Raw genomic sequence first — 27,379 nt, forward strand, 5'->3', positions numbered from 1 at the left:
GAAACATGACTAAGAGTATAAAACAAAAGCCGATGTCCGATAAGATCAGCAGACGATACATAAGCAGGATCTCTTTACAATGGGACTTCAACAATAATAACTCTGGAGAGGAACAGAGCTGGAGATTAGTGCTGCGGAGAAAGCCCAGAGTGAGTGGAGCAGAGAGGCTGTGATGGAGGGGAGCAGTCTCTCTGTAATAGTGCATCTGTCAGTGTGCTTCCAGTACTGTCCAGCTGTTTCATTCACATGGACACTTAAAGTACAGCCATTTCGCCTTGGCTCACATTGCACTTCTGGAGAGCTATAAATAACGGCACTCGTTGGCTTGCTGAGAAAAGCTCAGGCAATATTCAAATCTACCATTTTCTGCCCCACTTCTCTTTCCATCTTCACAGCTTTTTGTGTTTCCTAGTCAGATCATATATCTACATACCACAGAGAAAGCAGAGGTAATTATAACAGGCTTTGCTGGAGCAGCATGGTGTTATTGTACAATTTCCTTGACATCCAATAAATCATTTCTGGAGCTATTGACTATGCCCTGAAGAATGGCAACTGGCTCATCTGTCAAAGGATGGATCAGAGCTCTTCTTTGAACTTCAAGATATTGGCATAAAGCCATGTCAGAGTTGAGTTGTCTTTTTTGCGAGCGGATAGACGCACAAAATCCAAACTGAAAATAGAATTATTTAGTGACATGCGAGGTCCAGAGACAATAAATGAGTCTTAGAGGTCCCGACCACGTCAGACAGGAAGCCGCCTGACGAGCTGTGCTGCTCGGCAGGAAGTTCAGGCCCTCAGGAAGAGTTCATAAAACTCAGACTGTGATCAATCATACCGTCAACAAAATACTGCCCTTTGTGTCAAATTCATAATTATATAGACATCGCATCTACCGCAACAGCTGTCATCATCACCATAACCATCATCATAATCATCATCTCCTGCCTTGTTACAACCTTCAACATCATCTCTATCAGTGCTTCCTTACCACTACACATTGCTATATCTATAAATAATGAGCTGTTTGACCTGCGTCGGACGTGTTGGGGCAACTGAACTGTATAAATAACCCGAAACCCCAGTAGAGGTGCAGAGGCTGCAGCATGAAGAAAAGCGAATACATGCGACTATAGCCCTGCATTCCCTGTTTTACAGGCTGTGATTTACAGTCCAGTATCTCTGGGCAAACAGGCCAAAACTAACAGCCCTGGAGAGAGAGCCCACAGATGCACTGCAAGTTCACCACAAAGTCACACATAGCTGAGCCATTCAGCAGAACAGTCTGTAGGGTGCATTTTTTCTTCTCCATACCAACCCCCCTCCCTTTCCCCAAGTCTAAAAAAAAAACCCTCCCATATTCTGCTCCGCCGCTGTATGGATAGCCATTCTTTTTATGGAAATGTTATGGAAACTAAATCTAAACATTTACATTAGATAACTTTGGCGAAAAGTTGAGACAGTCTTTTACTGAGCTTTGGTGTGTACTGCTCTTTTCAGACGCGAAGGTGAAGGAGGAAAGTAGTGGAGGCTGGGAGAAGAGAAAAAGGCAACCTTCTGCAAAGGTTAAAACTGTACATCAACAGATAAGGCACCAGTGTACGATACATCATGTCCCTTCGTTGTCAGGGGCAGCCAGGCACAAATTGAAACAAGCAAAATTATAAACACTAGGGAACAGTGTCACTGGGTCTGTGCGGTAAAGTAAATAAATGGAATTCGAATCCTACTTTAAATTTATTCTGTCCAAATCAGGAAGGCCTTCGGAAAAAAAAGAGCAACACAATGGATGGGTTGTTGGTAATGGAAGAGGAGGAGGTAAAGGGCAAACATCAGGGGATCCAGGTTAAGAAGACCGGCTTGTGACCATTTGAAAATAAATAATAATAAAAAGCTCCATGAAAGGTTTCCATAAATAATGCGGTAAACGGCACAAGGCTCCAATCATAATTGTGGTCTATTATGCGGGCCAGTGCTCCATCACCTAAAGCTGGCACCCGCAACGCTCGGGGGAAGTCGGTGATCTTCCAATAAACATCTAACTGCGTAACGAGTTGGTGAAATTGTTTGTGAAATGTAGCTAATTTGGAGCGTGCTAGCTTTGGCGAGCAGAATGAGTGGGATGCCATGGAGAGCGCTGCTGGCAGACATGCTGCCATTAGCTGTAACGAGCGGCCTGCATTTGATTTTGAAGCAGGTGCCATGCTGGTTAAAACGGCAGCTTAATGAGAGCACAGCACTTAAGAACAAAAACCCAAATGGAGGTGCTGAGAGAGTAAGCTGCCATTAGTGTGGCCTCCTCCCCCTCTCAATGCACACGTGTAATCGCAGCGTAATTAAATAACTAATTACAGCCCTCCGCGGTGTCGTCTCAAGCTCTCCCTAGCAGCTCTTAGCACCATCCACAAAATACCTTTTCATCATAAAAGCACCTAAGGCCTGATCATTTCTACTGGTGCTGAAGGAAAACCTTGATGTACACATTAAGTTAGCACTGTATGGTAAGTCAGCAGCAATTCCATTTCTAATTGTAATATTAGCTGCAACATGACAAAGCAATCCAAATCCTCGGATAAGCGTTAAATCATTCAAAAAATAAACATTCTATAGATCTGACACTCATAACAATGAATCTGTGACTTGTTTTCTTCTCTCAGAGAGAGAGAGACTCAAACACACACACTAGGGCTTGTGCTGTCACAGCTTTGGTCTGGCCTGGCTCTCGGCTGGTGATTAATTGGTGTTTATTTATAGGGCTTGAACTGGGTGACAGGGGGCGGAGGCGACTCAAGGCTGCGAGCAAGGCGATATCGGCATAGAACCTCCGTCTTGCCTGTTTTACTGGACCAGCCTGGGGCCCTGGATATAGCAACAAAGAGATAATAACAAAAAGCTTCCACAAAAATAGGATATTTAAAGTAGCATGGCCTTGCTTGGCTACAACAGTACAGATGGTAATCAAGCATTGTTCACTGGTCTAGTTTTCATAAATATCACAGACAAGCAGCTATTAACATCCTCTCTGGAAAGAAAGCATGTTTTAAAGCTACATACATTCATTCTACTAAGGTATGTAAAATACAACATCAAGGTTGTTTTCCCAAAGAGTTCTGTGACTAAGCATTTTGGTCCAGGTATCATTTTAAAATATGTTTTTTATGTTCTGTTTTAAAATTGGGACGCAGACACTCACTTATCACTTCACACTCACAGAGACACGGCACGTCAACTCATCTACAGAGATAAAAAGGATTACAATGTTTTATTGGTAAACCTTAGGAACCTCCGTGACCCAGAGGACAAAACCTGCCTTGGGTTCCTTACATTTCAGCTTCCCTTCAGCTAAGCTGGACATGGTAGCTGAAACGAAGGCCCTGTCCACCACACATATTGATAACCTCATTAATGTGTGAAGGTAAAGTCCCTCAGCCTCATCCGGCAGTAATTGTGTAAAAACTGCACAGCACTCATTATCCTCTGCTCATGTATTAATGATCGCCCTGCTATTGGTGAGGTGAGATCCAATAAACACCTGGCCTGTCTGTGATAATGACCAAGGAGATGGCACTTCCAGTTTTAGCCACTTAATTTCCTTCAAAATGACAGGGTGGAAAGGAACAGCGACACTGGCCGAGACCAAAAGGGTCAGCAATCAGGATAGGCCTATTCGCGAAGGCACTCGTTCAGCACCATAGTACTGAATAGGCAGAACGTTTAAAAAGTGCACCCAGAGTCATCCTCTTCATGCATTTGCTCTGTGTTAAAATGAAAAGCAGCTAGGAGATGGAAACCCATTGATGTTCTCTCCATGTCAGGAGGCATTGTTACCCTTGTTCCTGAAGTTTGCTGGTGCCGTGCCCCGTACAGCTCAGATCTGCGGCGTCACGCTCCGACTCGCTCTGACACACAGCGGCCTGCTTTGGCTATGCGGCAAAACCAAACAACCAACAGCCTGGCTCAAGCCTGTCAGAACACAGATGAAGGGGTTGCGCAGAGGATCCTGTGTGACAAAGACGCCATGATGTTTTGATGAAAGAGCTTCAGCAGAACATGTGCAGTTTGGACAATTCAGCTACACAACAGCAACCCCCAGCTCTAGCGTGATCGGATTCCTCTGGGCTCATATAAGGGGCTGGCACACCCAATCTCTCTGGATCAAATGTCAGGTGACCTGCAGTTCAGCAGATCTTTAAGAGCAGTCTGTTCTCGATCACCCTAAATGGCCCTCTCCATCACGCAAATGGACAAAAGCTTTCATTAAGGCTTCCTAAGAGTGAATTCATTAAGAGATTATGATTCCAGTGGCATTTCATTACAGGACCATGTTTCCATGCGAGGATGTATTAAAAGTGGTCATTGTAAAACCGGCAATGGCTTTCATTGCACATATGTTTAAGCATTTAACTTACTACCATATTTAAGATCAGCAGTTTGAAAAGCAAACATGAACTGAAATGTCAAGAATATCCCCAGTAAGACCAGAGATTTAAACCCTTGGTTAAAAGCGCTCCTTCGTGAAAGGTAAGAACTGCCTCTGGTGTTAATTTGCAGATGAGCCCATGTCATAATGATGAATAAGGTATCTACGCTTCAGTAGCATGATGAGGGAAAAGTTACCCTGATGAAGAGCATCACCAGGACTCCAGTAACTGTGTCAAGGGGATTCAACATCCTTTAACCTGTTATTCTGAACTCCCTGCAGCCCCCATCCAATAATTAGCAGCCGTCTCTTGGGGAAAGGAACAAATCCCTGCGAATAGCCTCCATTTTGTGCCAGGCGGGATTTTCCAGGGGCTGTGGCCTAATCCTGCCCTTAACCCTGCCTGTTAATGTGTTTCCAATTTATGATGCACCCCTTTGCAGCCATGGCAGTAATCAACAACAGTTTGGAGTGTAACCTAAGCTGAGTCTGACTGGACTGGTCTAGGCGCCTCTGTGCTGGATTGTCCAGCATCTCTGGTGCTCAGAGGACTTTAGCAGACGTGTTCCATTCAGATAAACAAGTCTCAGTCTCGCAGGTTGAGGGGACTGCTCTGGTGGGGAACAATTTGACTGCCCTGACCTCACACATACACACAAGGTTTAGTGGACTTTAGAAGCCCCATTCATGCGGTGATTTTCTTGCTCTTCCCTGGACAGCTTACTTTATCCTTTAAAGAAACCCTTAAGACAGCAGCAAATTGCCATCTTTGTATTCCAGATTCAAAATTCTCATGGAAGAGGACATTCAAGGGGGTAAATTACTGCTGCTTATAAATAGGTGTGAAAGTTGGTGTCTGACACCCAAGGAGAAAAAGCTTGAGGGTGAAGGGCCTCTCAAAATAAGCACAGGCAGAAAAAAGGCCTGTGTGAAAACAGACCTGGATTTCATCCAAGTCACCACCTTTGGAAGTGCACAGTGGTGTTACTGCCACTAAATCAACATGTCAGCACCACGGCATCTGAACTTTTCCTGCAGTCCATATTGCTTGCAGCTATTCACCAACTGTAATGAATTGTTACTCCAGCCACTCTAGTGCTAACACAAGGACCAGAGAAAAAGGTGCAAAGAAAAAACAATTCTTTCTCTACTCAGGCATAACAGTTGTCCGTCTTATAATCACTATACTATAGCCATGGAGGTCTGGCAATAGATGCTGAAGTTTTAGGTCTAGATTACACTCGTGATGTGTAGGGAGAGGTAGGCCAGTGGCCACAGAAAGCCGTGTGCTTACTCAGCAGCATGTTTACATTCCTGGGGTAATTTTAGCCCCATTGGGACACAAGGGCCACAATGTTATTTGGACCAATCACTAGGCGGTTGGCCCAAAACAGAACCTCTAGGTTTGTGGGTGGCATAGCATATATACTTATACAGCCAAATGGAGATAACTCACCTTAGATTTGCCTACATGTTCAGTCCGTTTAAAAAAATTATAAACAAACTAATGAGCATGGGCACAAAAATATTTAATCGAATAATATTTTAAAAATCAAATGTTTAATTGGCTACTACAGCATTCACACATTTGCAACAAATATTTTTAAATATTATAATTGTGCAGTTAAACATCTGAATGCAGATACAGCCATTTTACCTTCAGTACCTTAACTTCTATAAACCCACCATGTTGCCGTTGTCCGATGAAAAAAAGGACCTCCGTTTTTGTGGCTTTTTAGCTTACTACTCGAGTGTGTCAGAAAGCTAGCAGTCCACATCTAGGAAACATTTTATAGACTGCACCATATGGTAAAGCCAACATGCCAATGATTACTACACAAAAGGAGGTCTGAAAAACAACTCTTAATCGCTCCAGCAAAAAGGTGCTTAAAAAATGTCATTGTTTCATCTACTGTCCTGTAAGGTCAACTGAAGTTCAAACAAGGCCAGGCCAGTTTGGGCACAATGCATGATTCAGTTTTTTCATTGAACTTGCACTGGAATTATTCATTATCTGGTAGTATTTTAAACATTTTTTCTTCCAAAAGCATGTTATTTGACTAGAGTCAGTCAAATGTTTAATATATAATTTGTCTTTTACTTTTAATGGGAAAGTGTAAACGCTGAAAACTTTGAACAAGTTGGAGGTAACAACAATATATACATTATTGCATTCATTTCAAATTATAATACGAAAATAAATTATTGAATATAAATCATTATTTATTCTTGCATGAAGTCTGAACTAGCACCTCAGAAAGCAGGAGACTGGGTACTGTGCATTCGCTGTTAGTGATGTTCCCCACAGGATGAAGCCAGTGCTTTTTTTCTCTCTGAGTTTCTTGGGTGGAAATCAAATTTCATTGTCATTTTAAAAAATTTACAAAGCAAACAAAACATGAGTGGGACCACGGCCCCTGGCAGGATCATGGCGGCTAGTCCCCCTCAGTCACGGCACTGTGGGGTTTCAAAGACAGCACAGAGGCTCCTCCGAGTGGACTGGCCTCACTAATTAGCCAGGGGATCAAACTGGAAGTTAAATACTCCGAAACATGTAATGGAAGAATGAAAGGGTAACGTGCAGGGGTCAGGCCGACGCCAAACACGGGTCCTCAGGCAATCTGGTATTGATTTTCACTCGTTTAAAGGGTGAGGGGCTGAGGGTGGGGGGAAACCAGTAAGGACGCTGGGCTCAGGGGCTGTTACATTGATAGTTTAACCCCGTTTTCAAAAGGAAACAAACAGGACTATCTCCTCAGTTGACAGCACTGATCTGTGGTCGCGATGACACAACAAATCTCTGCACAATGTTCTGATCTTCCTAGGGGGTGTAGGGGGCAGTTCTGGGACATGCATCGACAGACCCTACACACAGCAGGCTTTGGCCAGGAACAGGCCACCACCGACCTGGCCCAGAAACAGCATGATGTCCTTGTTTACAGGTGCTCAGTGAACAAAGATGGAGCTGAGCCCAGTGCAACACTAGCAGTGCCTTGTAATGCTGCTTAAGATAAACAAAGATACTTTGCACTGGGCAGAACATCAGTCACTTTTGAGAAAATAAAATACTGATGATTAATCACAATACAAAATGATCACCATATTGTAGTATTGTAATATTGCACACATTTGCAATATCATCATGCAGATAGAGCTATATAAACCCAGATGACTGAGGCCATGGAGGAGGACACATCTCTTTGTGTCACAAAAGGGGGGGGGGCAGTTCATTTACTGCATATATCACCCCACACAAACATGTTGCTTTTTTCCTCCCTATCATCTTGTATTCTGTCAGGGGTAGAGGGGCAACAGCCTTTGGCCATTTCCCCCTCTGATGTTCCTAAACACTTGAAAAAAAAGGTTGGAGCCCTTTTCACTTTTCTCCTCAAATTGCCTCATCTCTCCATCAGAATGCCAAAGGGGACTCCATTAGCCAAGCCTAGACAGACCCCCACCTACACTCAATTTAGCCAGCCCCTCTGTCCTGAGAAGCCTGTCCTTGTCAAATTAGACTGAGCCCCCACTGTCCTTATTATGTCTTGGGAAAATGCCATCATGACTGATGCTACAGGGTCCCTCGCTTGTCACAAGTTGTCAGCCAGATGTGGAGTTTGGATACACATAGCTGACAGGTAATCTTAATGTCTTCAATTATCCCAATTAGTCCTGTCATAAACAATTTGATAAGTGCTCACCCAATGCAAACAGATAAACACACACCATCCAGAAGAAAGCCAGAGTACCAAAGAGTGCGGATGGGTGCACGTTAATGAGAATTGTAATAGGTTTATCAGTGATGAAGCGCAAGGCTTCTATTTGTCTCCCAGTGTCCCTGCATGCTCAGCTGTGCACTGCTCTCTGCTACCTGGTCACTTCAAATTGTACCATCTCCTTTCATTAGCACATAGCCTAGTGAGAATCTGAAAGGCTGTGACAAAATTCATTTAAAGGGAGTGGGAGCAGATTGCCTGAAGCAGGTGCTATAAGGGAGATAAAACAAATCTGTGTGTGTGTAAAATGGGTTCTTTTCTTCAACTATAGAAGAAATCTGGTTTAAAAATGTACCTTTTCCAATATTTTATATAAAGGTTTATTATTATATTATAAAACTGAACACTATTCATATATTTAGTGCTGTACTGTTATTAAACAATACCACATCTCCTTTATGCTTTTATGTAAATTTTTGTCTGTTGATTTACTTACTATTAATTTGTATATTTACTTAAATTTTTTTTCAATGAAAAATGCCAACTGTGGCACATGCCAGAGTGTTTTACACTGAGTGAAAATATCGATAAATGGACCAACAAACAGAAAACAAATCACTTGAAATCTTGATATGTTAGCTTCAAGGGAACATCCAGCAATGGAATCTGACCAGTGAAAATTAAAAAATAATTTCTTACATTAATCAATTGTTAAAATAGTTTTTCACTTGTAATGGTAAATCAACAAAAATCTACCAGCTCTTATTTCTCTACAATATACTAATTTCAGCTCCCACAGCTAGACTGGTATTTTGGGGAGGGAGAAAAATTTAAATAAAAAATAACCCCCCACCTCCCAAAAAAAAAAAAAAGAAAAAAAAAAAACCCACACACAAGCAGGTAACAAGCATTGCAAGTGACCACCACTCACAGCCGCAGAGTCGTCTGGAGCAGGTGCCCGATGAGCGCCGGTCTTGTGGGTGTCAGGGGCGATTACAGAAGGCGTGGCAGATCCACAGTGGACCCAGTCACAGCTCCTGACCCCCACCTCAAGTGACGACCAAAACGGAGAATGTAGGCGAAAGAAAAAAAACGGAGCAAGAGAAGGCCCGTCACAGGGAAGTTGTAATAGGAAATTGCTTTTGGCAACTATTTGTTCAGCACCAGAATCATTTTTTTTGTGCCAACACAGCGAGCCCCATTGGAAAACAGGGCAGGTCTCCCTAATGAGTAATCTATTTCAAAGCAGTCTTGTCTGGGCATGACAGTTTACTGAGAGGCTTGAAGAACTGGTAATTACCAGTGTTACGGGGCAATTAATGCATATTACACTGCGGCACTCACGGCTGCGACTGTCAGCTCCCCAATAAAAATGAGCACTCTTCAGCTAAAGGGTGACATTAATTGGACCTTTAATGACTATGCACAGGAACCAAGCCAAATAGGAACAAAACAGGGGACTCTGCCTGACTTCAGGAGTGGGGTGGAAATTGTACTAAAAATGAGATTAATTGCTGTTGAGAGGCAAAAAAAAAAAAAAAAGCATAGAAAAAAATGAAAAAGAGTGAAATTATAGGGTTTGGAGAGCAGGGTGTTCTTTTTGCGATGACAATTCTTAATTATCTTATATATTCTTTATGTTTAGAGAGGGCAAGTGATAAGTTTGGAAGTTTGTGTATGAGGTTAATGTGCTGTACTCTACTCTTGCTCAAACTGAAAATACGTTCACAGGAATTTGTATTGATAAACAATAACCACCCTCCCCAGCACTTTGAAGTTTCTTTATTAAAAAAAAGAAAGCTCTAGGAAAAATCAGGTGATTTCCTGTCCCTCCCAAGCCTCTAAAGAGGTGATGTGTATTTGTGCAATAATGAGTGGAGAGCCACTTGAGCAAATCGAGGTTAGAAAAAGCCAAAAGCCTTTTGTCTGTGATGAAGTGACCCGGGTGGATGGAGCTTAATTAGGGGGAGAATCAAGAGTGCTTCAACTCCTGACACCTCTGAAAAGACTTCGGTCCTCAGGCGTATTTTAAACACAACCTTAAAAAAAAACAAGCTTTCATCAACACAGAACAGAAATTGGTGAAACTTCAGGGCTCGCCAAAGTGTTTGTTTATGGGCAGGATCAACGTGCTGGCCATATTAAGCAGCCTTGATTAATGTTGTTTATCTGCACATACTCTACCTGAATATGCAAGTGCACAAATCAAAATATTCACATGCAAAACATGCAGACATTTGCATGCATTTTTGATTTGGTGTTTCCACAGCACTTAAAATATGCGGTAAGAAGAAGTGCAGTGCTGCCTGGTGCGCTGTCACGCTGCACACTCACACTGTCATTGGTGATGATAGAACTTCCCAGCTTCAAAGCAGCTTTGCGTTGGGAAGGAGAAGGAGCAAATATTTGAATTGCAAAACCACATCATCTTCCGACGGGAGAAAATTCAAGACAACTTCCAAGAGTTAAAGACCTACATTTCCCCTGAACAAGCCAACCCTCTGCAAACTGTTAAAAGGGGAGGATATAGAAGCACCTTTCTCAGTAATTTAGCATATCCAAATGTATGTAATGGGATATATAATTTCAGTATATATTTACATATTTTCAGTAATTTCATATATATATAAGGGCTGTGCTATATCGTATCATTTGCAATAATATGGTCATAATTTTTAAAATGATAAAAAAATAAATCTGTCATAATCTGACTTATCACGGCATACGCTCTTTACATGAGTCATTTTGTCAAAGTGAGATAGAGGGATATCTCCAAAAAAAAAAAAGAGTGTCACTTCTGAATGTTTGAAATTGTTACATTAGTAGTAAAATAAACCTTTAATATTAATATAACATTTATTTTGTTGCAATAGTGTATTCTTGAAATTAATAAAAGTGTTTTTCAGTGTTTAGTCAAATCGTCAAGAATATCGTTATCGCCAAAATACCCTGAAATATTGTGATATTATTTTAGAGCTAAATCACCCACCCCTAATATTTATATATATTAAATTATATATATATATAAAAAAAAAAAATAAATATATATATATATATATATATATATATATATATTATCATTATTTCTGTCCAATGAAAAACATGCATCTCCTAAAATAGTAATTTTACAGGAAAAGAAATAAACCTTCTTAACTGTCAATGAAATTAAAAGGAGAACAATCTTATACCAAGTAATTTTGGAGAGTTTTGATTGGTCCATTCATCATGAAATTATTACATGACCACTGCGGTGTTCAAATGTAATGAATTAAAAATCCAGAAAAAAATGGGGATACGTGTTTTTAATTGGACAGTGATTGGTGAACAAAGGACGCTGTTGGCTGGATATTTTTGGTTGTGGATTATTCTCAGTCCAGTAGTGACACAAAAGACTTTATAAACTCAAGCAACACGGCTGTGTCTGATCCATCCATACCAGCACAACACTCACTATCACCACAACCACAACACTGTCAGTGCAGTGCTGAAAAATGTTCCACCACTCAAATCATACTTGATGTGTGGTGGTCCTGACTATTGAACAGGATGAAAGGGGGCAAGCAAAGTAGAGCAGAGCAACAGATGGACTACAGTCTGTAACTTCAGAACTACAAAGTGCTCCTGTAAGCTCAACAGAGCTGAGAGAATGAACAAGTGTAAGAATAAAGGTGGCCATAATGTTATGGTTGACCTGTTCATATTATATATGAACAAGAAAGACTAGAGGATGACTAGCAACAGAAGAGATACTGTCTCTGGGTGTAAACTACAAGGAGGACATACCAGGGTAGGCGTGGATAGTATGTTGGCATAGCATTTATACATTTGAGAAGCACCGCTGTGTCCAATACACTCGTACCATCACAACACAGAAGTATGGTGTGTTCTCCCTGTGTCTGTGTAGGTTTCCTCCGGGTGACTGTCTGTGACGAGTGTGGTGTGTTCTCCCTGTGTCTGCGTGGGTTTCCTCTGGGTGACTCTCTATGAGGAGTGTGGTGTGTTCTCCCTGTGTCTGCATGGGTGTTCTCTGGGTGACTGTCTATGAGGAGTGTGGTGTGTTCTCCCTGTCTCCGCATGGGTTTCCTCCGGGGGCTCCGGTTTCTTCCCACAGTCCCAAAAACGCACGTTGGTAGGTGAATTGGCGACTCAAAAGTGTCCATAAGTGTGCGTGAATGTATGTCGCCCTGTGAAGGACTGGCTCCCCCTCCAGGGTGTGTTCCCGCCTTGCGCCCAGGGATTCCGGGTTGGCTCCAGACCCACTGTGCCCCTGAACTAGATAAAGGTTACAGACTATGAATGAATCTTTAAGGGAACACTTTCTAGCAGAATTAAATAGTTGTTTACTCAAATCCATTCATCAAATTATAGAAAATTATAGATAATCTGTATAAAAACGTGGTCAGCTTTAGGTCATTCTAGGAAGCAAGGAAAAGCTAGGCGATAAATATTCTGAAGGCAAACAGTTTGAATTATAGTGAATCTGAAAACAGTATTTCCTAGCTTGTATGCCAGAAATAATATGGCATTTAAGCTTCAAGACAGTCCCAATAAATACAGCATTTATGGCCATATGACCCCAAATAAGTAAAAATACTGACATGGGGAAATATGTATACATTTATATTAGATGCATAACTGTCAGTATCATTTGAGAAAACAAGACAATCATGGTCCTTTAGAAAATTTTCTATGTGGCATATTCCCAACTTCCACACACAGACAAAAACAGACTAGTCTCTGTCAATCATTGATGATTTGTCAATGCAGCAAGAATTTATAGCTACAAATATGAATATCTCTGGCCCAAAAACTTAACGATAAAGACAGAAACTCTAGGAAATCTGGCATTATTGCCTGCAATATTATGCATCTTCCTGCATATAACTGACATAACTGCAGCATTGGGTACAAGTGATAGGACTGAGAACAATATTTAGACCTGTTATTTTGATGCACACTCTGGTCCTGTGCTTTTACAGCAGTCTCGTGTTCTGCACTGCACTCCACCTTCCGCATCACACCCAGCCAACGTGTAGACACTCTGGAGACAGTCGTGGGCAGAAATCAAAAGCCTGGATGATGGATAACTTTAGTGCACAATGACCTCTGTCACAGGGGTTTGCCCTAAATCAATCTGAGTGATAAGGACCCCCGTGCCGACAATGCGCACCTTGATATGTTCTGCGACAGCCCTTATCTTTGGCGGGAGGAAGTCTGAGTAATAACTACAGACAAGCTACGACACAACCACTAAGCCCACATTGTCAAACACAATTTACTATGTATATTCTCCTCCTCTGGTGCTGTTAAAACAGTCATTATGGGCAAGCGGGTGATAGGAGCTTGTGTTTACGACCGGGCCTCTGCACGTCTGGCTGGAAGAAGAGAGGAGTGGCTGGGACTGGAGGTCAGTTAGTGGTGGGCCTGGAAAGAGAGGAAGGCGGCCCTGGGGCTTTGGGCCCTCCACGTCAGCCTGGCGTGGGCTGCCTTCGTTTGCAGTGATACATGCGGGGAAAGGTTGGAGGTTGAAGTTGAGAGTAGGGCCGACAGGAAAAAGGGACTGAACGCTTTGGGAAGATTACAGCACTTAACATGTTAGACCTCTCAGTAGTTTCTCATTCATCCCCTCCTTCTTCCTTTTTTGGACAGGCAGAGTATAACTTTCCAAGCAGTGGCATCAAAATTGAAGAAACAGACCAAACATGACATCAAACGTCATGTCTGGTCTGTTTATCCGACCCCTTTCTGCCGGAGTCAACTGTTTCAAAAAAAGTCCAGCTTTTAAAATGCTGATTAAAATGTTTGCTTTCTCATTCGAAATGACATTTGACAACGCTGGTAATATTTCAGTTAACTGCAAAAACATTCTCTTAGGCTGTGACAATTTTTTTCCATTGCTTAGACAGGCACAGGTAAACTCCACTGGAAGTTTCCCATGAACTCAGGGATACGAAGTGAAAAGACAACAGCAAAAAATAAGAGGCCTGAGAGTTTAAGCCAGAGTGTTTGGTTTCACCCAGGCAGCTAACGCTAAATGTTTTGCAATCATTATTCAAAGAGTTTATCCCTCTTCTAATTCAAAACACAACGACTGCTCAAAAAGAGGCTGCAGTCATTTTTGACCACAGCATGGTCCTTAACCCAAGACTCTTAGGGGGGGCTGTGGACTGTCAGCAGTTCCACGGATTTAGTTCCACTCAATGCTAAAGCTTGTCATTACCACATTAGGTGAGGTGGTGTATATTGCATCAACGGTGCAAAAGCAATACTGAACTATTAAATGAACAATATGGTAATGATGATAATACCATTACATGAAAACTCTGCTGCTGTCATTATAGTGCAATTTACATTAAACCTATATTTCAGCTGGACTTGCAGAAACATCAATATTCCTAAACATATTTCGCATACTGTCTGCCAGTATAGTTTTGACAGAAGACTACAATATCTTCAGAGCAGGAGTATTATGGTGATTAAGAAGTGCCCACATTACGTCTGAATTTAATAGTTTTCACATTCATTATAGTCAGCGTGGAAGGGAATCCAAGCAGTCAGGCAGGACACTGAGCTGGTCTCAGCTAGCCACAGCTGCAGCAAAATTGAAGTGGCAGGTTCTATCAGACAGCTTTCACCAGACAGCCCTATTTTCCTGTGAAGTTTAGCCTGGTTGACATGTAAATTCATAGCAGAAATAAGAGTATTCAATTACAACACAGCAGGTGATTTGTACAGGAGTTAGAGTGCCACAAGCCTAACGTGCAAGCACAAGGCCCAATGAAGACACACCTCAGGGAACAAAATGGATTATTCTGAAATCACCGAAACCATAATTCAAAAGTGTTTTGTGCAGCTTCCTTAATCCAGCATGGGTAGCAAGGATGCAGCATTATTGTTGTCCACCTGCTGTCCATAATAAAACATCACAGCGATGACATGCAGAGCAGGAATGAACATCCATGCAATTCACTGCACTCAGACTACTGTACAAAACAAAGGGGTGCACTATGGCCCTGCTTTATGGCACATAAAAGAACAAAGGCCACCAGTGAGCCATATTGGCAGCAAAAGACGCTTCCTGCCATTCATCAAAAGGAACCGAATGCTTTAAACTGATTATACATATGCTGTGACTGAAAGAATATGCTGACCTGATAGATATTAAACATTAGTTTAAACTGATGAGTGGAATCAAAGGTCAGTGCTCTTGTTCTCATCTGTCTCTGATTAAGCCTTGACCAATGGCTATGAGTTTAGCTGTGTTTAAACTACAAGGCAATCAAGAAGCAAGAGAAAGACCTGAAACTTGAACCAGAAATGCGAGGAGGTAAGAGCAGATATGTTCACATATTTTCTGTGTTAAAGGGAGAACTCCAGGGGACTATTTACATTTAAAATTTAGATAAACTGACGGATAGAAAGCAATCAGTGGCACTAAGTAACACATAAAACACATAATCTGTGGACATCATGTCTGTAATATCTTTCAAAGGTTAGCATCGAATTAATTTAAAATGGAAAATATTCGTTTATATTTGGATTGTAAAAGGATTTGATTAATCAACTGTCATTATTCAGTTATTTTTAGTTAAACATGATTAGCCATATTTGTTTAATTTATGAAGGTTTCTCCTCATTTAAAACTATACATTGAATAATTTAAATACACTTAGTAATTCAGTGACATTTTCATTATTTTAATATAATAACAGCAGGTTTCACATGGATCAGAATTACATTATATATTTAGGGTAAATCACCAATGTCCTGTGAAAGCAAGTATCTATATAATCGAAAACAAATATGACTGTAGCCTCTCATGCTCATTTGTTGATTCCAACAAATATAACTGCAATGGTGGTGTACTGAAGATTAAAAAAAATCCTATAAGATGTACCTTACTCTATAAAATCCTAATATGTTCATATTGTCATCTACCACTGCAGTGCAAAACATAATAAAACAAGTGGTATTAAACAAGTGCAAACTATCTGCACAAAGACTTATGTGCTTTTTAATAAATGTCTGATAAGATAAATCCAAGAACATTTTTTTTAAATCTTGCAAATGGTAAAAACAATCCATCTTGCCGACACAAATGCTGCGCAGATTTTCTTTAATGCTGAGCAAAATATAGAAAGTGATTTGTACACCATGACATGTTTGTTTTTGTGGAGATTTGTTTATAGATTTTTAGCTTGGTTAAAGCATGAGTTTGCTAATTGTGATATATACACGCATGCTTTTTGGAAGGTTAGCTGTCCTTTATAAACCCCATGTTTGCTTGGATTACCTCTCAGCCCGAAATACAAAGGCTCTTTAAAGAAACAAATCAACCTCAGGCCTTCACACTGTGATCATGTCCAACAAGGTCATCATACAACAGAGAGGGAAAAAAACCAAAAGAGTCAGTCCTAACTGAGTAAAACAGCAGTTACGTTTATGGATACTGTAGCACAAAGCACAATTCCCCGCACCAGTGTGTTTTCCTAATGAGGACTGTTGGAATAGGCCAACATCTGTTCCTCGATTAAGATGACATGGTGGGGACCCACTGCAATTGATGGTCCAGGCAAAAGCTGAGAGAAGTTGGAGTGAACTGGGCAGGAAAATGACAAGCCTGGGAGAGTGACAGTGACCCTAAAAGAGGAATATGGCAGTTATTTATAAACAGTCACTTATCACAGCTTCCAGACTCTCACCCTTAGCAGTCTGCCTCATATATCCACAGCTATAAATTCAACACAGCGGAGTGGTCTACCAAATCCGCCAAATGAATGAAGTTTGTGTAAAACTTTAGATAATTATCATTTCTTTCTAAATAATTACATTTTTTTTATTTATTTATTTATTTTTTTACACAGACAACGGCAGCACTCAGGAAACAAAAATACAAATATTTAAGAAGGCTTGTTAAAATAAATATGTGTGTACATATAAAAATTAGTATACACCAACAATACAAATACACAATACATTCTACATACACGAATAACTGGCAGTGTTTTCATTTAATTATTTCTTAAGCTAAGCTCCCCTCAATGGCCAGCATTTAGAGTTACAATTAAATAACCAGCAAAATCAATCATTAACCAGACATAATCATCTGTGTTGCTGATAGAATTAATCAAATAAATGTAATGGGTCAACATAGAAAAAAAAAAAAAATATATAATTAGTATACGTATAATATACTACTTTTATTATCTACATCAAAATTTCATTTAGACAACTGAAGAACACACACAGGTTTTGAACACTCCGCGGACTCACAAAATGAAAGCACCGTGTATGTGCTCTATAAATATCAATGTATTAGAACAGCTGTGGGCCTATAAAAGCTAATCATACTCCTAAAGCCATTACATGCTTACAATACCATAAAACATCTTTCATATATACTCCTTTTGTCTTCATTTCTTTAAAAAAATGTATCAATTAATTAATAAATATCTCAGACCACTGCCATTCCTTCAGACATAATGGTCTGGCGAGACTAGTATATTACGCAACAAAAGGACAGATTGTTTGCATTCAGTTGGCCACTTTTAAAGTGGGCTGCAGTGTCCTTCATCCAGGCCGGGGCCTCATGCTCCACTGATCTCCTTAGTTCTCAGTGCACAATAGCACGGTCTACACACAAACTCGGCACATGAGGTCAGTCCCCTCTACCAGCACTCGGATGTTTTTATGCTTGACTTTGTTATTCAGAGAGAATGTGCAAGATGTACTGCTTGGAAATTAGTAGTCACGCACATCTCTTAAATTTTAATTTCTTTTTAAGAAAGATCACAGAAAGAGTTATTGTTGGTTTTGTGTTATTTTTTTTTTAAAGACAGAGGACTTGAGAAAGTAAAAAAAAGATATATTTTTAAGCAAAATATAATTATATAGAAGGATTTTGGGTCATGGTTGGATCATGCAAACAATAATTAATGTGTCAGTGTCAAAGGTTTCTTTCTCAGTATGCTTCACTGTTTAGGACACGTTGACTTTAGAAACTATAATAAGATGTGGGAGAACAAGTCTGTTACTGTAGCTACCTAAACAGAACTTTTTTTTTTTACATTTTCAGGATTTAAGAAGACTGCTGCTTTTAAAATACCATTATGTGCAAAACAAGTATTTTTTATTTTTTTTCCCTCAAGTATGAAAATACAGAAGAGTCATATACTAAGGACAATTATTTCCTTCATGTTATACTGTACATAACCTCCATAGCCTTAAGCACTCTAAAAAGAATCACACCTCAGAAAAAGCTCTCATTGTTTTCCTGTGTTTTGATGAGAGTTGACATGTCAGTCAGCTACAATGAACGTGTGAACTATAGAACACAGCTTGTTCCAACTGCTAGTTCTATTTGTCACAAGGCTACCTTTCTGCTGGAAAAACAAGCATTCATGTCCCCCCTCACGTTCGCCATCCTACAGTTAAAAATATCTCTGGGGTTAGACACACTTGTGCTCAAAACTATTGCAGACATCAAAATTCTCCTGTTAGATTAGGTTTTACAAAGAGCCATTTTAATAAAGTCACACTGCTCTCTGTGCCCCCAGACAAAATCTCGCCTGGATGACAAATGTTGCTGACTTCTGCCTGGAATGAAACCCGGAAGGTCAATGAAGGAGGGGAAGAGTGGAGGGATGGGGGAGTGGGGGTCTAAAATCCTGCATATGCTGCTTTTGCTCTAACAACATAAATCTCAAAATCTGCGGAAGGAAAAAATAAGTTTACTTAGAAGTTCCGTAACAAAACAGGAATTCCTTGAAAAGGCATGTCCTCGCTCCCAATCACTACATGCTGTTTTTGTTTTACAACTTGAACTGTCAGACTGAGGTTTCAGAAAATGCAGCTGGGCGCCGCTTTGCGTCCCATTGCTCATTTCTACTGCACCTCCTGCACGTCAAAGCTGTTCTTAACCTTAACTTTAAACGGCAAATTTGTATAATGCGCCAGCACAAACCCCTCAGAATAAATAAGTGAAATGGAGGCTTAGTGGGGGCTAAATCCTGTGGCCGATGGGAGGCTGAAATGTCTGGATTACATGCGGAGCGCGTTAAACAATGCGCCTAAATATGCATTGAAATCCTTAAAGCATGAAACCACCTTGTCATTCGCCATTAGTATTCTGAGTTGTCTGTCATACATCTTGTGTTACACTTGGGTGTATCACGGTAGTAAATGTCATGTGCTGAGGGTCGCAAATTCCAAGAGGATTTCTTGAAGTCATCTCATGTCAACTTTATTTCTCTAGAGCTCTCAACGATTAAACTGTCACAAAAGCACTCTGTGGTGCACAGCCTGCATCTCTGAGAACTCAGGAAAAAAAATTATTGTTTGATATATTGGGTATAAAGAACTATCCTGTATGCAATGGTACAGGATGAAAACATCATGGGCTATGGATCAAAATATTTCCAGAAAAGAGCTTAAATCTTGACACTGGGATAAAAATAACAGCCCAGAAAACTTAAGCTTGCTTAAATTTAAGTACACACTGAAATACGACAGAAACTAATACATTTACATATTGAATAATGATAGTGTATAACAGCACGCTTAAACACAATAATCTTCTAAGCAGTGCTCTGGCTTTTGTCTTTCAGCAGGCAGGGCTAACTATGTGCTTGTATGTGTGTCACAGATGACAGTGGCAGAGGGACTGTCCTCAGGGTTAGCCCAGTGATGTCCAGCCTCATTGGGATCAGCGGAGAGGGGGCTGTGGGGCTGGCAGACTCTCTCTCAGGTGACACGCTCTATCTGCATGGTCCTGCTGAAGGCCTTCTGTGAGCCAGAACACCTATACCCTAAAGACATCCATCCAGGCAAAAATACAGAATGCACACAAAAGCTTTTCCCTAAAGAAGTAATTTCAACGTGTATTTATTAATTAGATATTCCCGGCCTTACAGGTAGGAGATGGGTGAGAATATGATGGACATATCCATTAAAAATGAGCACACTGTCCAATTTATTATATCAAAAGTTAATTCCATGTCAGGGCTATCTGATTGACCAGTATAAGACTATAACAGAATTATCATCCAATTTCGCACATAAAATCTAGGATATAAAGAAGAAAATTAATTGGAAAATTTCAGAGCAACCTGTCAGATTGGAGGTAAGTCAACAAGGAAGACTAAAGAAATCAGAAAAGAAATACTTTCAAATTTAGTGTTTGCAGAGAGCGCACTTAAAAAGCCTTTTGCTATCTTCATTTACCACTTTAACCGCCTCTCTGAATGATAATGTGTGTTTTAGAACATCAGTGATCAATATGACAAAGATATTCTGAAATTTCAAGAGATTTTCACAATATATGACGCGTGTCACAATTTTTCTCAAATTTGATGAATTGGATATTACAAAAGCACCAGAACAGCCACATTTAAAAATGGCCATAAAAATATATTTATTTCAAAGTATACTGCTCTGCAACAAATCCAGTTAAACAGGACTAGTTATGCTTTGTGTAGAGAAAAATTCAGTTAGTGTCCTTCAAGAGGAGGCAATATCCAGAGGTACACAAAATCATATTGTGATCTAATTTATCAGGACAATTATAATATTAATGCATTATCACTACTCTTGAATATTCATTAGATATATGAAGAAAAGCTATATATTACCTAAACTGATTCTTAAAAAGGAAGTCACAAATCCAACAGAGAAAACAGAAAGACATAGATGACATCTCATCACATCAACCACTTCCAAGTGGTCAAACTGCATGATGTATATGACAAATCCAAAAGTCTTAACCCCATTTCATATGAGGGAGAAATGAGCCATATTGTCCTATTATACTGCCATAAATCATTTTTGTCAACCTCTGACAGCTTTTTATCAGATCTAACCTTTTCAAGCCTCCATTAGGAACGCTAACATTTTCAACTCTGACACATCTGCAGCATACGGATCGCACAGCTGATTAACTTTAGGCTAGGGCCGCCAGCCAGTCCGGCTCATTTGCAGCAAACCCCTTTCACCTCTAATAGAGGAGAAAAAGCATCCACTCTAACCTTAAAAAAATAATAGATTCAAATAAGAGCTTTATTTTATCATATTTATAAAGAAAATTACACATGTTATTGCATGCTGGGGGTATATTGTGTTAATCCAAATTCAGACAGTAATTGTGTGTACAACTGGTAGCTCTTCTGAGTCTTAAACACAAGTACTTTAGTTTTTAGAAGGAGATGTAAAGCGCAGGCTGAGGACCTTGCACACCACCACTGAAGACCACATATAACAAAACGACTAATCCCTGAAAGAAATTACAACATTTTGCAAACTATGCATCATGAAAAAGTGCCATGCATAGTGTAAGCAGGCTAGAAAAGAATGATGTATATCCTAGTTATTTTACATAGGCTTTTATTTACTGGGAGACACTCTCCAACCGCAGCTTACACCTGCCCTCCAACCAAGAGGAGGAAGCAGGTAACCCTGGAGCTGTATTTCATTACATGCCATGTTTAACTATACCCACTTCTCCTAAAACACACACGAGGCTTATTATGTGCTTAATATTCACCATCAGGTGAATAATTTTTATGCAACTCTGATAGTTGGGGGAGATGGATAACTCAATTATCAGCACATCCGTCACACGGCTCCCTGGCACAAGGAAGGCTGCAAAAAGATTGATGGTAAGACGAGACCAATGGCTTCTTTGCCATCACATCCAGCCAGTGGGCCTGAACCTCCATCTCCTTTTTTTTGCCCCCCTTTTTCCCTCCTCTGTAGCCTTCATAGGCAAAGCGTCATTACCCCTCACTCCACTGAGGAGAGTGTATTATGAGGTTAGTGTTTTGGCAAAGACTATTGTTTGGATGATGAATTTTGTTGGTGAGGGCTTTGTAGAGATTTCTTTTTTTTTTTTGCGTTATACAACTACTTTCTATCCAACTATAAAAAAATAATAATAATAATAATTTTTTCTGTCCCCAAGAGCTTAAAGGTTAAAAAAAAAAGACAATTAACAATTGTTTCAATGCTTGCCTTAAATAATTCACTTTTTTAAAAAGAGTAAGTTAATCACTAGAGTTGTCACTCAAGAGTGCTATTGTAATTACATAGTGCCTGCCATGTTTCAGAGGTCATTTTCAGAAGGAACCCAAAACACTTTATGGTGAATCACAATTTATGTTAAGGCTATTGATGGATAAAAAAATTGCATAACTAACTCCATTGTCCCTTCTTTAGAGTCAACCTTTTAATAATGGATATTTAAATGTAAAATAAAAAGAACAATGTAGGATTTGGATTGAAATTATATTTATATGCAAATATGCATGACACATTTTTTACTTCATAATATCTCAGTGTAGTTTTCATGATTTTGAATTTATACCTCTTAATTTGCTGAGTAAATGTTTCAGGGAGAGCTTTAGCATAAGACACAAGCTTTAACTGGGATTAACGCTACTGTGCAGCCTGTTTCCCAAGCATTAAACGCCTCCATTAAGTCATGTAGAAGACATAACAGAAGCTCTCTGTGTGTGTGTGTGTGTGTGTGTGTGTGTGTTTATTGCGGGACTGGGGTAAAACTAAGTTATGATATTTAATAGACATTAAAAGGACAAATAAATTGAATCTACTTAGAGAAATCACTAGATAAAACTGCTAATATATCACTAGGCTCTGCAAAAAGCGTGCATTAATGGAGGAATTATGGCCAAATTTGAATGCATTCTTCAATTTACTATAAACACAGGCACTGAACACTTACTCTGTTTTCTGTACATTTTAATTGTTTGGGAAATTAAGATAATGGTTAGTTGGGCAAGTGGAATTCTTGCCCAGTCTTTATGTACATAAAACTGGAGCTGCTCAATGTCTGTGGTTTCCATTGTCTAATTCTCTTCCTAATGATTTGCTATGCATTTTCAACAGGAGACAGGTCAGTCAAACACACACAAACACTATATCTACAAAGTCACACTGGTGTAACTCATAACTTCATTATCCTGTTGAAATAGACATGGATTTTCTGAGAAAATGCATCATCTTGATGGAAGCACATGTCTCTCTAAAATAGCAATATTTGCCTTGGCATCAGTAGTACCTTTAAATACATACTGATCACCCATGTAGTGAGCACATCGCAAATGCTGGTGTTTGTACCTTTTCATCACGGGACCCTTTTGAATGGATATTTTTAGTTGGTGGACTATTCTCAGTCCAGCAGTGACATGGAGAAATTTAAAAAAAACTCCAGTAGCACTGCTTTTCTGACCCACTCATACCAGCACAACATGCACACACAAGAGTCACTGCAGTGCTGACAATGATCATATCTGCCCAAACAGAGCATGTGGAATATCAGATAAATTAGAGTCTGTAAATGTAGATTTAAGGTGGTGGATATTATGGAATATTATGGATAATTAGGCATAATGTTATGGATGATCTCATATATATATATATATATATATATCCACAAACAAAATAATACTAATGCCCTTCTACAAAGGGTCCCTGCCACTGGAATGAAACCATACAGTGAATTAGAAGAGAAGGCATGATGATGTCACCCGATCACTCTCATTGTGTTGACATCAGTTCTGCTGGGCAGTACAGTGAAGGCAGCCGTTCACTGAGGGGAGGTGAGGGGGGTTGGAGGGATGGGGGAAATGGGGTGGCTCCCGCTGCTCAGCCCATGAAGTAGGCTTAACAATGGGAGAGCGCATTCAAAATGTCAGATGTAAATGTCAATTAAAAATTACAAGGGCATTCCAAAAGGTGGGTTTTGAAGGGACTGACATTTTTTTGACATGGCAGAGTTTATCGGGCAAAGCAGCCCACAACATGACAGCATCCGCACTGTCAGGTCTCTCTGCACACAAATAGAAAGCCACTGCTGAATGTGAAGGTCCCTCGCTGTCATATACATTATATCTTTATATTAGAACCTGCAATACTAAACCATCTCTATCAGAGCCCAACTATCATTACAGACACAAATGTATCAGATAGCATAAAGAACTGATAAATAACGTGACTATTTAGCGTCTTGCAAAGCCTGCATCTCTCATCACAGAGGATAATGGAAAAAAAGGATATGTTTTTAGTCGTATATCATGTCACTTTTGATTGACTAGGGCAGTTTTCATTCAAGTGTGTTCTCATTAAATGCTACATCCCTCATAGTCTAGGAATGTTCTCGATCATGGGCCAATATTTTCTGCTCAAAATTTTAAGGTCTTTAATGAGGCTTGCTAAACGCTGAATTGTTCAAAGCTGAGCCCATCACACTTTGGATCCCATAACTCTTCAGCACAGCTTGTGATTCCACACAAGCAATTTCCAAATAAAATCCCACACAATAGAGAAAATAAAACACACAGTTGATTACGAGTTTGGCATCTCTTGGCAATTTTGCTAGAGTCATTGAACTTTCTCAGGAATCATTTTCACTGAAACTCAGCATCTGCTAAGGAAATCAAAAGACTCTAAGAATCTAAGTCCATGCAGTTGTAAGGCCTATATAGAATGACTTTAAAAAATCTACTTATATGTAAGATATTAAAGGAATGGTTTAGCAAAAATACATATCGTTGCTGTCAAGGGCTGTCGGGTGAAAGAAATTTCTGTGCTGTGTTTTAACGGGGCTCAACACTGCAATATGCGGTATTACTTATTTTATCCTGATTCTAGTGCTACACCCCTAACTGTCACCTAGAATCGGCTTGAAATGATTCTCGAGTCTGCTCCATGACTTATCATGGCTGGATGATAGGTAGCTAGATGAGGTCTTAAACTGTAAAGTTGCACGTTTCTTGCGATTGGCTGGTCAATAGCACAGTATTACCATATTACGGTTATTGCTACAGCCCTATCACTGTCCAATTAAAAACATGCATCTCCCAAAATAGTACCTTTACAGGAGATTAAAAAAAAAAAAGATTTTATTTAGATTTTAAAATAATTTTGGAGCATTTAAATTTGTCCATTCATCATGAAATGTTCACAGAACACGAAGAACTGCTGCTGTGTTCAAATGATGTAGTAAACTAATATATTTACCATATTTAACATATATTTAATTGGACAGCAACTATTTTTAATAACTACTGATAACGACTGGGACATAAAATTTAGTCACACTGTTCGTTTTAAAAGAAAATCCTTCTAAAAATTAAAATTTGAATACACACGAATACACCAAATATGTTTAAAGAAAATGCTTTATCATCATTTAATATATTAGAGCATTATAAGATATTAAAGCATTTATCAGAACAAAATTTGCATTCAAAGCCTGCAAATTACTCAAATCCAAAAGGAAAGATTTCACTAGACCTATGTAAATTAACGTTTTTGATTATCCTGCCATGTAGTGAAAAACAGTACCATAATTCTCTTACCATAAAATATAATGTGATCAGTGTCCCGTGCCTGGAATACATTTTTAAAACATAAACATCTCAAGATTTGAGAGCAGTCTCTGCTCCAGAGACTAAAAGAGCAAACCTAAACAGTATCTAAAAACAAGAAGAGCTGTTTCATTACCACTTCTTCCTCACTAGGCGTAAATATACAGATATTATATTTAAGCCATCTGCCGAGAGACTTTAAAATCATATCCGTGTTTATGTTGATATTGTTAGTCTATGCTAATCGGCAAGTTAGCTCTTTGCCTGCTCAGATTGAACTCACAATCAATCCACTGTGCTGTGCTCAAACTTGCCAGTCACTAGCACTTTAATGACATTATTTAGTGTGCACTGTATGGTGGCCTTTACACAGTATCAGGTATAGGTTTTTAATATTTTGCTAACAGATAAATTAGCATGTATGCTAAAGCTCCAAACAAATAACTCCACTGCCAAGTGATCGTCCACTGCCTCTGATAGCAGAACATTCCAAGTGATCTTGTGCTGTAAATGACATTTACAAGTGTGTGATGAATACATAGATATGTAGTTTGAGGGATTTAATAGATGTTGTTAAAATGTATTTATAGAAATGTTTTGATGTCTTGTAGCTCACGTGGTAAACAAAAGAAAACAAAAAGATAACATTTTTTTTCTCCACATCTATTCATTTAAGGAGAGCTACAGGCCTATAAGGTCTGGGGACACTACCATAAAGCCCTGCCTCGAGTTCTCATCACTGTAATGACAATAATCACTTCACTAATCTGCTGCTCAAAAGGTGATGACCCAGTCATGAAATAACATTCAGCAGACATCATTAGGCAGACATGAAGGTTGCCCTTTCCTGGCCAAACTGCTTGTAAGGTCATAGTGCTTTCCATGGTCAGAATCTAACATCTTTTACTTTCAGAGGTGTATTTCTAACTTATTCTCTAAACTTCTAGCTTAATATAATGGCACAAAATTGAATAACAAATACCAAAGCATACCGGTAATATTTTGTTTGCATGGCTGGCTGACCCAGCAGACATGGTGTGAGTGGTTGTCTCTGGACAGTGTTCAGAGGTCAGGAGCTCGCGGCTCTGCACCAGCATGTCACAATGTGTCAGCCGATCGTCAGCCCCAGCGTGGCTAGTGGGGGTGACCTTTCAGCTCTGCACACGGGGCCACGTTTGAGCACTTCCCCCGCCACAACCACAGCCCCACACACAAACACACACTGTCCATCTGTTCTCCAGAAAGGTGAAGTCTTGGAGGTGGCCAGCTAAGAAGACCTCACAGTGGCCCTTCAGTTAAAAAAGACAATGTTTTATTAAACTAAGACTAAAATGGACACTGCGGTACACTGATAAACCTATGGGTTGTATCCGACTGGTTCTCACATTCTTTCTCCACGCAGTATTTTCCCCTCACATGTACTGTGTGTCAGTGTGGGTGAAAATCATTTCATGCTGTACACATTTCTTTACTGTTGTATGCAGAAAACGACAAAGCAGTGATGAATTATTTGGAAAGAAAGGCTTTTCCAGAAACCAAAAGCAGCTGTTTACATGACCCCAAACTTACGACTTGCCTGCTGCAGTTTCTTTCTTTAGTTTTTTTTTTTTTTCGCTTTTTAGAAAGCATGGCCATTGCTCTTTGAAGAGCACACTGAAGTTTCATCTTCATTCTATCATTCACACCCACAGACACAAAGACACACAGATGCAAATAGAAATACAGAGAGCTGAATGAGTGTGTGTGTTGAGAGAGATGATCTTATTTCATGCTGTAGAGGGTTGGCTCTACATGCAGCCTTCAGCAATAGAGCCACAGGCCGTGTCTGTCAGCCACAGCAGAGACGTATGGGTCTAATCAGCCCT

General features: G+C 39.8%; 1 protein-coding gene across 2 annotated transcripts in view; it reads right to left on the reverse strand.

The window, feature by feature from the left end:
• cdin1 (CDAN1 interacting nuclease 1) overlaps positions 1-27,379 on the reverse strand; it is a 64,509-nt gene that overhangs the window by 2,118 nt on the left and 35,012 nt on the right. The window lies entirely within an intron of this gene.

Source organism: Hoplias malabaricus, chromosome 1, assembly GCF_029633855.1.
Source record: "Hoplias malabaricus isolate fHopMal1 chromosome 1, fHopMal1.hap1, whole genome shotgun sequence".
In the NCBI taxonomy this organism is placed as follows: domain Eukaryota; kingdom Metazoa; phylum Chordata; class Actinopteri; order Characiformes; family Erythrinidae; genus Hoplias; species Hoplias malabaricus.